Source organism: Heterocephalus glaber, unplaced genomic scaffold (genome assembly GCF_053883595.1).
Source record: "Heterocephalus glaber isolate CG9 unplaced genomic scaffold, H.glaber_assembly_v1.0 deba00001546, whole genome shotgun sequence".
NCBI lineage: Eukaryota > Metazoa > Chordata > Mammalia > Rodentia > Bathyergidae > Heterocephalus > Heterocephalus glaber.
The window spans coordinates 905,726-916,739 of record NW_028258339.1 but is presented as its reverse complement, the minus strand read 5'-3'; positions in this window follow the sequence as shown (position 1 = coordinate 916,739).

Here is an 11,014-nt window from a genome sequence, read left to right as displayed (position 1 = left end):
TTGTATCATTTTATTTAGCTCATCTAACTTTTTATTAGTATCTTCTGAAAGCTCTTGCATCTTTCTGGTTATTACTTTCATTATCTGTTTAGTTATATCTGCTCAAATCTCATTGATAACCTCTTTGCACTGTTTTCTAACTTCCTCTCTTACCCTTTTGAATAATTTGGTTGTGTGGCTTATGTTATTCTGCCCCTCAGTGCTCCCTGCATTGAGGGAGTTGGGAGTTATGGGAAACATTTTGCTGCCTTTTCTTCTTATTTTTTCTATTGTTTATATTTGTTCTGTTTTGTTTTGTGTTGAGATTTGTGGATGCTTATGCTCTAAAGACTTTGTTGCTAGTATAGAGATCATTTTAGTTGCTTTTCAATGATATACTTTCTGTGTGGCTAACTATAATCCTTTACCACAGCTACAAGATCTGATTAACTTGTTTAATTTGGGAGAGAAGGATGTATTGCATTGAGTCCAACAACAATGTTGTCTGAAAATGTAGTATAGTATTATTAATGTAAAAAAATCTGTTGGCTTACACAGAAATAGTGATAATTATGTGATCTTGTCAATATCAATTGAATTAGCTACAATTGTATCATCAAAGACAAATTAGGTATTAACATAACATAAGAACCAATTATGTACCACTTTTAATCTAGAAAAGAAATCCCCAATTATGGTGTAAACATTAAGACAATCCAAGTATTTACTTAGACCTGATATGTATTAAATGAGACAGCTGTATCTCAGGTCTTGGTAGCACATAATTAAACAGTAATGTTACAGAGTTATCTATCAAAAGATTAACAGCGGGGAAAACACAAAACCAGCCTGCTGCAGACGGGCAGGTCTGCCAACCCGGCCCCAAGGTCACCAGTCATGCTGAAAATAGCGAGTCGGCCCGAAGCAGGCAGGCAGGACTGCGGATGCGGTCCTGAGGTCGCCAGTTGCACTGAAAACGCCAAATCAGCCTGCGCCCTGGCAGCAATCCACTGCCTCTCCCTCTCCTTTGGCCTCTTCTCTGTACAGACACCTGGTTCCACACTACAAAGACACAGAGGACACCGGACAACCAAACCACTGTACTGGAGCTAATCAAGTTCTCAGCATATAAACAATTCCTGCCCAGAGGGAGGGGCTTCTGAGCCACCATCCCACTGCTCCTGGCCCAGAGGGAGGGGCTCCCGGGCAGCCAAACATCCTGGCACTCGCAGCCCAGAGGAAGGGGCTTTCGGGCCACCATCCCTACCGCCACTCCTGGCCCTTGGCCAACCTCTCCCAGCTCAGAGGAGGTGAGCCATGTGGACGTCAACAGCACCCCCCTGCCCCCCCAGGCGAAATGAGAAAACACATAAATAAGTCTCAAAACCAAACTTCCAGATCACCTACAGCAACCCCAAAGGGAAATGAGATGGAACACTCTGATACTCAACCACCTGGACTCACTGAACTGTCAACAAAAGGGGATCTGGAAAAAATGAAATCAGAAATAATTTCTCAGACAACAGGAGAAATTGTGCTCCTAGTGCAGGACATGATTAATAAATCTAGAGAGGAGCTCAGGAACATGATGGAATCCCAACATAGGAAACAAATGGAATCCATAAAACAGATGCAAATAGATTTCCAGGAGATGAAAAACTCCATTGAAAGTCTACACAGGAGAATGAGCCAGTGTGAGGACAGAATTTCAGATACAGAAGATAAGATTGCAATTAATGACCAGGAAAAGAAAAATTGTTTCAAAATTATAAGGAAACATGAGAAATCAATCCAGAAGCTGCTAGAAGATGAAAAGAAGAATAATATAAGACTGATTGGAGTCAATGAAGAAACAGGAGAGAATGCAGATGACATAAAAAAAACTCTTCACAGAAGTAATGGCAGAAAACTTCCCAAGCAGGGGAAAAGAAATTGACATACAGATAAGTGAGGCATATAGGACTCCAAATAGCCTTGATCAAAAAAATCTACACATAGGCATATAATTGTTAAGATTCCAGAAACTCAACAGAAGAACAAAACTTAACGAGCAGTTAGAGAAAAGAAACAAATCACATACAAAGGAAAGCCCATCACAATCACAGCAGACTTCTCAACACAAACCCTCAAGGCAAGAAGATCTTGGAGTGACATATTCCAAGCCCTAAAAGAAAACAGCCTCCAACCCAGATTGATGTACCCTGTAAAACTATCTTTCAAAATTGATGGAGAAATGAGATACTTTCATGACAAAGAGCACCTTAGGAACTTCATGAATACCAAACCAGCACTCCAAAGAATTTTACGCAATATCCTAGGAATAGTCATTGAGGATCACAACCCCAGGAAGCAAAGCAAAATGAACTCATCTGGCATGACAAGGAATTAAATGTAAAGGGGGAGAACCCAACAAAAACAAAAAGTCATGGCAATGATAAGTCAATACACTTCAGTTATAACCATCAATGATAATAGTCTCAATTCACCAATCAAAAGAAACAGATGGGCAGAATGGGTCAAGAAACAAAATCCAACAATATGCTGCATACAAGAAACACACTTAATTCAAAAGGAAATTCATAGACTGAAAGTTGAAGGGTGGAAAACAATACTGCATGTGACAGGAACCTGCAAAAAAGCAGGAGTAGCTCTCCTCTTTGCAGATCAAGTAGATTTCAAAGCAATACTGATTAAGAGAGACAAAGAAGGACACTACATCCTTGTAAAGGGAAGAATCCAAGAGTAAGAGATGACAATCATAAATATCTATGCACCAAACACTAGTGCACCCAACTGTATAAAACAAATACTAATGGACATGAAAAGTCATATATGCACTAATACAATTGTAGTGGGGGACCACAACACCCCACTGTCACAAATAGATAGATCAACTAGACTAAAAATAAGTAATGAAATACTAGAACTCAATTGAACTCTTGAACAAATGAACTTAACAGATGTTTACAGAGTCTTCCACCCCACAAAATCAGAATACACATTCTTCTCAGCTGCACATGGGTCATTCTCCAAAATAGACCACATACTCACACATAGAACATGTTTAAGTAAGTGCAAAGGAATTGAAGTTATCCCCTGTATATTATCAGACCATAGTGCAATGAAATTGGAGATCCATAGCAAAAGAAACTCAAAAAATTTCATAAACACGTGGAAATTGAACAACACACATCTGAATAACCAATGGGTCATAGAGGAAATTAAAGAAGAAATCAGACAGTTCCTTCAATTAAATGACAATGACAATACAACATATCGGAATCTATGGGACACAATGAAAGCAGTCTTACGAGGGAAATTCAGAGCAGTGAATATGCATATTAGGAAAACAGAACGAGCCCAATTAAACAACCTGATGCTGAACCTCGAGCTTCTAGAAAAAGAAGAGCAGGGCAACCCCAAAGCTCATACAAGGGAGGAAATTATAAAGATCAGAGGAGAAATCAATGCAATGGAGACTAAGAGAACGATACAAAAAATAAATGAAGCCAAGACTTGGTTCTTTGAAAGAATCAACAAAACTGACAAACCCTTAGCCAACCTTGTCAGAAAAAGGAAAGAAAAGGCCCAAAATCCATGCAATTAGGAATGAAAAAGGTGAAATTACAAAAGACCCAGCAGAAATCCAGAGGATCATCAATACCTACTTCCAGAACCTATACGACAAAAAGATGGACAACACAGAAGAAATGGACAGATTCCTAGGTACATATGAATTACCAAAGTTGAACAAAGAAGACTTCAAAATTTGGAACAACCAATATCAACCAATGAAATTGAAAACATAATTAAAAACTTAACAACTAAGAAAAGACCGGGCCCTGATGGCTACATTGCTGAATTCTACAAGACATTTAGAGAGGAACTACTGCCATTAATGATTAAACTCTTCAATGAAATTGAAAGGGAAGCAATACTCCCAAATTCATTCCTGGAAGCAAGCATCACCTTGATCCCCAAAGCAGAGAAAGATCCAACTGAAAATGAGGACTCTAGGCCAATCTCATGAATGAACATAGATGCAAAAATTCTTAATAAGATAATGGCAAACAGAATGCAGAAGATCACCAAGAAGATCATACACCCTGATCAAGTGGGATTCATCCCAGGGATGCAAGGATGCTTCAATATATGCAAATCAATCAATGTAAAACATTATATCAATAGAGCCAAGGACAAAAACCATATGATTATCTCCATAGATGCAGAAAAACCATTTGACAAAATCCAACATGCATTTATGATAAAAACCCTACAAAACACTGGAATAGATTGTCTCTACCTCAATCTGATTGAAGCCATCTATGAAAAACCAACAGCCAATATCATACTAAATGGTCAAAAACTGAAATCCTTCACACTAAAATCAGGAACAAGACAAGGATGTCCACTATCACCACTCTTGTTCAATATAGTTCTGGAAACATTAGCCACGGCAATTAGACAAAAGAAAGAAATAAAAGGAATAAAGATGGGAAATGAAGAAGTCAAATTGTCATTATTTGCAGATGACATGATACTCTATATAGAAGACCCCAAGAACTCCAGCAAAAGGCTTCTAGACTTAATAACCAAATTCAGTCAAGTAGCTGGTTACAAGGTCAACACACAAAAATCAATAGCTTTCCTCTATACGAATGACAGACTCACTGAGAGAGAAATAGGGCAAACAATTTCTTTCACAACAGCATCCAAACAACTGAAATACCTAGGAATCAACCTAACGAAAGAAATCAAAAACCTCTTCTCTGAAAACCATAGCACTCTGAAAAGCGAGATTGAAGATGATATCAGAAAATGGACAGACATCCCCTGCTCTTGGGTAGGAAGGATTAATATAGTGAAAATGGCCATACTTCCAAAACTTCTATATAGATTCAATGCAATTCCAATTGAGATCCCAGCAGCATACCTCATGGACCTTGAGAAAAAAATCCAAAAATTCATTTGGAAAAAGAAGAGACCCAGAATAGCAAAAGCAATTCTAGGTAACAGAGACATGGCAGGGGGTATCACAATCCCCAACCTGCAACTCTACTACAAAGCTACTGTGATCAAAACAGCATGGTACTGGCAAAGAAACAGACCTGAGGACCAGTGGAACAGATTAGAAGATGCAGAAACAATGCCAGACACACTCAGCCATCTTATCTTCGATAAAGGTGCCAAACACTCTCACTGGAAGAAAGATATCCTCTTCAATAAATGGTGCTGGAAAAATTGGGTTTCAACTTGCGAAAGATTAAAACTAAACCTGTATCTCTCACCATGCACTAAACTAAAGTTGAAATGGATGAAAGATCTAAATATTAAAATAGAAACACTGAACCAGTTGGAACAGAGGTTAGGTAGAACTCTTGAAGACATTGGTGTAGGAAAAGATTTTATAAACAAAACCTCAGTTGCCCATGAACTAGCACAAACAATCAACAAGTGGGATCTCTTCTTATTAAAAAGCTTCTGCACAGCAAGAGAAACCACCAGCAGTGTGAAGAGACAACCCACAATGTGGGAAAAAATCTTCACCTGCTCTTCCTCAGACAAAGGTCTACTATCTCGAATCTATAAAGAGCTTAAAAAATTTAAAGACCCAATCCAAAAATGGGCATCTGAAATGAACAGACATTTCTCACACAAAGAAGTAGAAATAGCAAATAAATATATGAAAAAAAGTTCAACATCACTGGTCATTTGAGAGATGCAAATGAAAACAACGCTGAGATTCCACCTCACTCCAGAAAGAATGGCAGCTATCAAGAAATCAACCAATAACAAATGCTGGCAGAGCTGTGGGGAAAGAGGAGCCCTGCTCCACTGCTGGTGGGAGTGTAGACTGGTGCAACCACTGTGGAAATCAGTATGGAGATACATCAAAGAAGTAGGTCAGGAAGTCCCATTTGACCCCACTATTCCACTGCTGGGGATCTTCCTCAATGAATTAAAAGAATCATACCACAGTGATATATTTGCACCCATGTTCATAGCAGCACAGTTTGTGATAGCTAAAACTTGGAAACAGCCCAAATGCCCATCAACTGGAGACTGGATAAAGAAAATGTGGTGGTTTTTTTTATAAAATGGAGTACTACTCAGCCAAAAAGAACAAGAAATTAGAGACATTTATAGCTAAATGGATGCACATTGAGGTGATACTCTTAAGTGAAATAAATATGACACACATGTGTAAATACCAAATAGTTTCTCTGGTATGAGAAACTGAAAGTGTAAATAAGGACTAAAACTTATAATAGATAATGTGAAATAGCAAGAAAAGGGGCAAAGGGGAAGGAAGTGGGAGGGGTAGGGGAAAGGAAAGAAGGGAATGGGATTAATATGAGAAAATGAAAAAATAGGAACAAAATCTTTGTAAATAGGGAGGAATGCATGGGTTGAAGGGAGTGCTGGGCAAGGGTGAAAAATAAGAACCAAGAAAGAATATGTAAAGGTTCAAATTTCCAATGATGAATGTCATTATATTGCATACCTGAAATGTACCAATGATTAGAATAATCGATAATGCAAAATAAGAAGAAAATGTCCACAGGGGTAGGGGTAGTGGGAGGGGCAGGGGAAAGGAAAGAAGGGAAAGGAAAAATGATGAGAAATGGAAAAAATGGAAATAAAGTCTTTGTAACTAGGGAAGGGTGGAGGGCGTGAAGGGAGGGCTAGGAATGGGAAAAAAATAAGAACCAAGATGCATCATGTAAAGGTGCAATTCCCAATAAGAAATGTAATTGTGTTGTATACCTACAATGTACCAATAAAAGAATTTCAGAAACAAAAAGATTAACAAAGCTTTATGTTTATATATTTAAAATACAGGGTTTGAGCATGTGGGAATGCAAGAGGAAAACTGAAATCTTCAGCCCTATGACACGAGAAAGAGGAAAGAGAAGTTATACAAAGGTTCTTACTGGATAGTAAAAGGATGTTTATAGAATTAGGTAAGGATAAGAGAAACAACTGACAATAAATTGAAAATAAAGGAAAATAGGGAGGAGATCCAATATGGCTAACTAGAGCAGGAGTCATACCACAGAATCTCAGGAAAGATCCAGTGAGAAGGAAGGTATTTAGAAGGTGGGAGAGGGGCCTTCACACTGAAATAGGAAATTAATAAGGAAAGTCGATACATAGATCAAGTCAAACAAATGGATAATTTTAAAAAGGGAAGTGGTGCTGTTATGACAACTCAGTCAGACCCTGCTCCTTACTCCATTCAGGAGCAGCAATCTTGAATAGTGAGACAAAATGTCGGAAGGACATTCTAGTCCTGCAGAGGCCAGGTTCCTGGGACATAGTTTGTATTCACTGGCCTCACACATATATCCCCCCTCTTCCAAACACTAGGGAAAGCATCATTCTTATGTTCTCTGTTGTACATATTGTACCAGGGCCTGTCCCCTCCACCAGACTCAGGCTAGAGAGAGGATATACAGGTGAAGGGCATCCTAACTGAGCTGGAGCAGCTTATGAACCTGCCCATCCAGACAGTCAGCCTATTCACTGCATGTGTATGGTCCCAGTACTCCACCCCATTTTAAATAGAAATCTTGCCCAGAGGGCCCCTAGTCATAGGCAAGTGCACACAGATTGGCTGGCACCACCTCAGTCTGCAGGTCAGCTGAGTCATAGTGCATCAGAACAGCCTAACACAAGTCCTGAATATCTGCTGGATACAGAGTCACTGGCACTAGCCCCAATCACAGACTGAGATCAAGTTGGCTCTATATCTGTTATGTGCTCCAATACCATCTCAGTCATAAAAGCACACACCCATCTGTGGAGAACATCGAGGTGGGGTACCTGCAACCAGACTACAAAGGGGAATTGTGTAGACTCATAGACTCTGTGGTATAACAATTAAGAAGGAATTGCAGCCACTGCCTTTCCTTGCAGAAACCACCGGTGCTTACTGAGGGATAGGGAACCCTGCCCATACCTCAAGCAGAGAAGTAGAGTTGGTGGACTCCAGCAGGTGGGTACACGCAATGTGAAGAAACTACAGACTTCACAAAGTGAGGACCTGGCATTTTGGCAAAGTGGGTTACATGTGAATCATTCTCTTGTGAATACATTCTCTTGCTGGAGTGTTTAAACTGAGTTCCTGTCAGATAACTTTGGAGGTTTGAATTTTATGTGTTGTATTGTTTTGTTTGGTTTGGCCTGGTTTGGGGTTTTTGTGTTTTGTTTTGTTTGTTTTATTAGGATTTTTTGTTTGGTTGGTTTGGATTTTTTGTTGTTGTTTATTTTTCTTCTATTTGTTTTGACATAGTTGGTGTCTAGGTTCTCTCCCTCTTTTCATCTCCCTGTCTAGTTTCTTCACCTCAAGATCCCACAGCATTTCTTAATTCTTTTTCACAAAATTTAACAGCACATTAACGTCTTCTCTTATTTCTAATTTGCCATATTCTGCTTCTTCTCTCAGTCATTCTTACCTTCCATATCAACCCACTATCCTCCCCATATTGTTATTTTCACTCTTCTGTATCATACCTAGACTTCACTCCCATCCAATTTTTTCTTCTCCTCTATTGCTTTCTTTTCATTTTATTCTTATTGGTGGAGTTTTGAGATCTATCCCCCATTATCTTGTTCCCTCATGTTTTATATTACTTTGTTTCATTTGTTTGATTAGGACATTCTCTCTCTGTCTCTCTCTCTCTGACTCTCTCCCCCCTCCTCCTTTTGTCACTATCATTCTTTCAATTTATTTTCCTTACTTTATCTTTTTTTCTCTAGTTCAATGTCTATTCCCTATTAATTATCCTTTTCCTTGTTGGTTTTGTCTGTTACTGTTATCTAATATTATTAGTTTTCTCTTAATCCTTAATAAGGTCATTTATATTGATTTTATTACCTTCTTCACATCTTCCATTGCTTAACTTTTTCATTCTACTTTTCTTTCTTCCACTTTCATCCCTCACCTTATCTGTACGAGTATAATCACTTACTCCTATGAATCTATAAATCATTAACTATATCTTAGAACAGTTGAACACAATCCTACTGTGCATGGAGATAAAATTGATCTGTTGAGTAGATATTTACTGTATATAAATATCTGGTTTGTCTTAAAGATCATACTATGACTATAAATCTCATGCCTATGGTGATGCATTGTTAGTTATTATAATTTGTTATTATCTAGTCTATGTTTGATATTATCATTATTCCTGATTTTACAAACTTTATCCAAGGTGACATAGTTGTTTCTATCAATTGGCCTTCTCTGTATGCCAATATATAGATTGTCTGGGGGTCATAAACAATACTACAGACCATTGCTAAAGAACTGGGTGCTGGACTAAACAGGCTAAAACCTTCATTCCTCAGTAAAGGGAGATGGTAGGATCCTGGGACACACCTAAAGGCCAATACTACTAGCTATGCCTACAGGACACCTCTGAAAAGTAGTGATTACCTAAAGAGGTCTCAATACTAGCAATAAAATATCCACAATAAGCAATTTGCAAGCCTAAACACAGAATACAAATAAACAAAAAATAGGAAATGACAAAACACAGAAGCAAAATGCACCCATAAGCTCCCAACTCCCCCAAAGCAAGTCCAGGGGGGCACTGGGGGGGGGGGGGATGGGAAGAAATCAAAAGCCATAAAGCCAAAATGTCTGAAATGGTAGCAGTGAAAGTAACAAAATGGATGAATATGATGCTGAATTCAAAGTAGAAATAGGGCCGGGGATTTAGCTCAGTGGTTTCACCGCCTGATGCGCAGGCGCAAGGACCCAAGTTCGATCCCTGGTACCAAAAAAAAAAAAAAAAAAAAAGTAGAAATAACTGCAGGGTCCATTAAAGAAATGATGACTATAATAAAATAAATGATTAGTGAATCCAAAGAAGATACTGATTAAAAATTAGATGAGCTAAAAAAAAGACATGGAAATCATGAAGCCCCAATATAGAAAAGAACTGGAGTCCATGAAACAGTCTCAAGCAGAAATGCAGAGGATTAAAAACTCTATTGTATAGGCAGCAGAATTGACCAATATGAGGACAGAATATCAAACCTAGAAGACAGGGCTGTGGTTCATGATTAACTAATGAGATAACTTAAAAATGGAAAGGTGATATGAAAATCCATCCAGCAGCTGTTAGGTGATACAAAGAAGAGTAATACAAGATTAACTGGAATCAATGAAAAATCAGAAGATAACACAAAAGGCATAAAAAACCTGTTAATAAAAGTAATAAGGGAAAACTTTCAAGCATGGAAAGGTAAAGCCTTTTACAGGTAAAGCCCCTTGGACCTTGTGAGAGAAACAGCTGAGTATCAAAAAGAAGAGGAAAATATGTCTAATAATTTTAATGTACATGGAGATAAAAGGAATATAGATACTAATCCTCCTGTACAAGAAGGACAAATGAATACAGATACTTTCTCTGCTAATGAGAAAACTGGCAATCAGTATAAACATACAAACCAATATGAGTTCACCACACAAAATCCAAACAATAATCAGTCTGAAATAACTGTGAAAACAACAACAGACCTGACTTTTGCCCTAAAGAACTAAAAAATCATCACTACAACTGAAAATCCCACCAAGGAAGAAAATGAATCTACTGAATTCCCTCAAAAAAATAAGCAAAGTATTAAGATTACTTCACTGTATTCACTAAAAAAAAAAAGTACAACATTCCTGTACACCAAAACAAACTTAGCAAGACAGAAATTAGGGAAACAACACCTTTCACAATAGCATCAAGAAAAATGAAATACTTTGGAATTAACCTAATCAAGGATGTAAAAGTCCTCTACAATGAAAATTATAGTACCCTGAAAAAGGAGATTGAAGAGGATAACAGAAAATGAAAAGATATCCCCTGTTCCTGGATAGGCAGAATCAAAATACAGTGGTATTTCAGTTCACAAATGCTGGGCCAGGGATTTAGCTCAGAGGTTCTGCTGCTTGCCTCCCAAGCGCAAGGTCCCGAGTTCGATCCCCTGTACCAAAAAAAAAAGAGGTCCAAGTCAGTTCACAAACGCATTT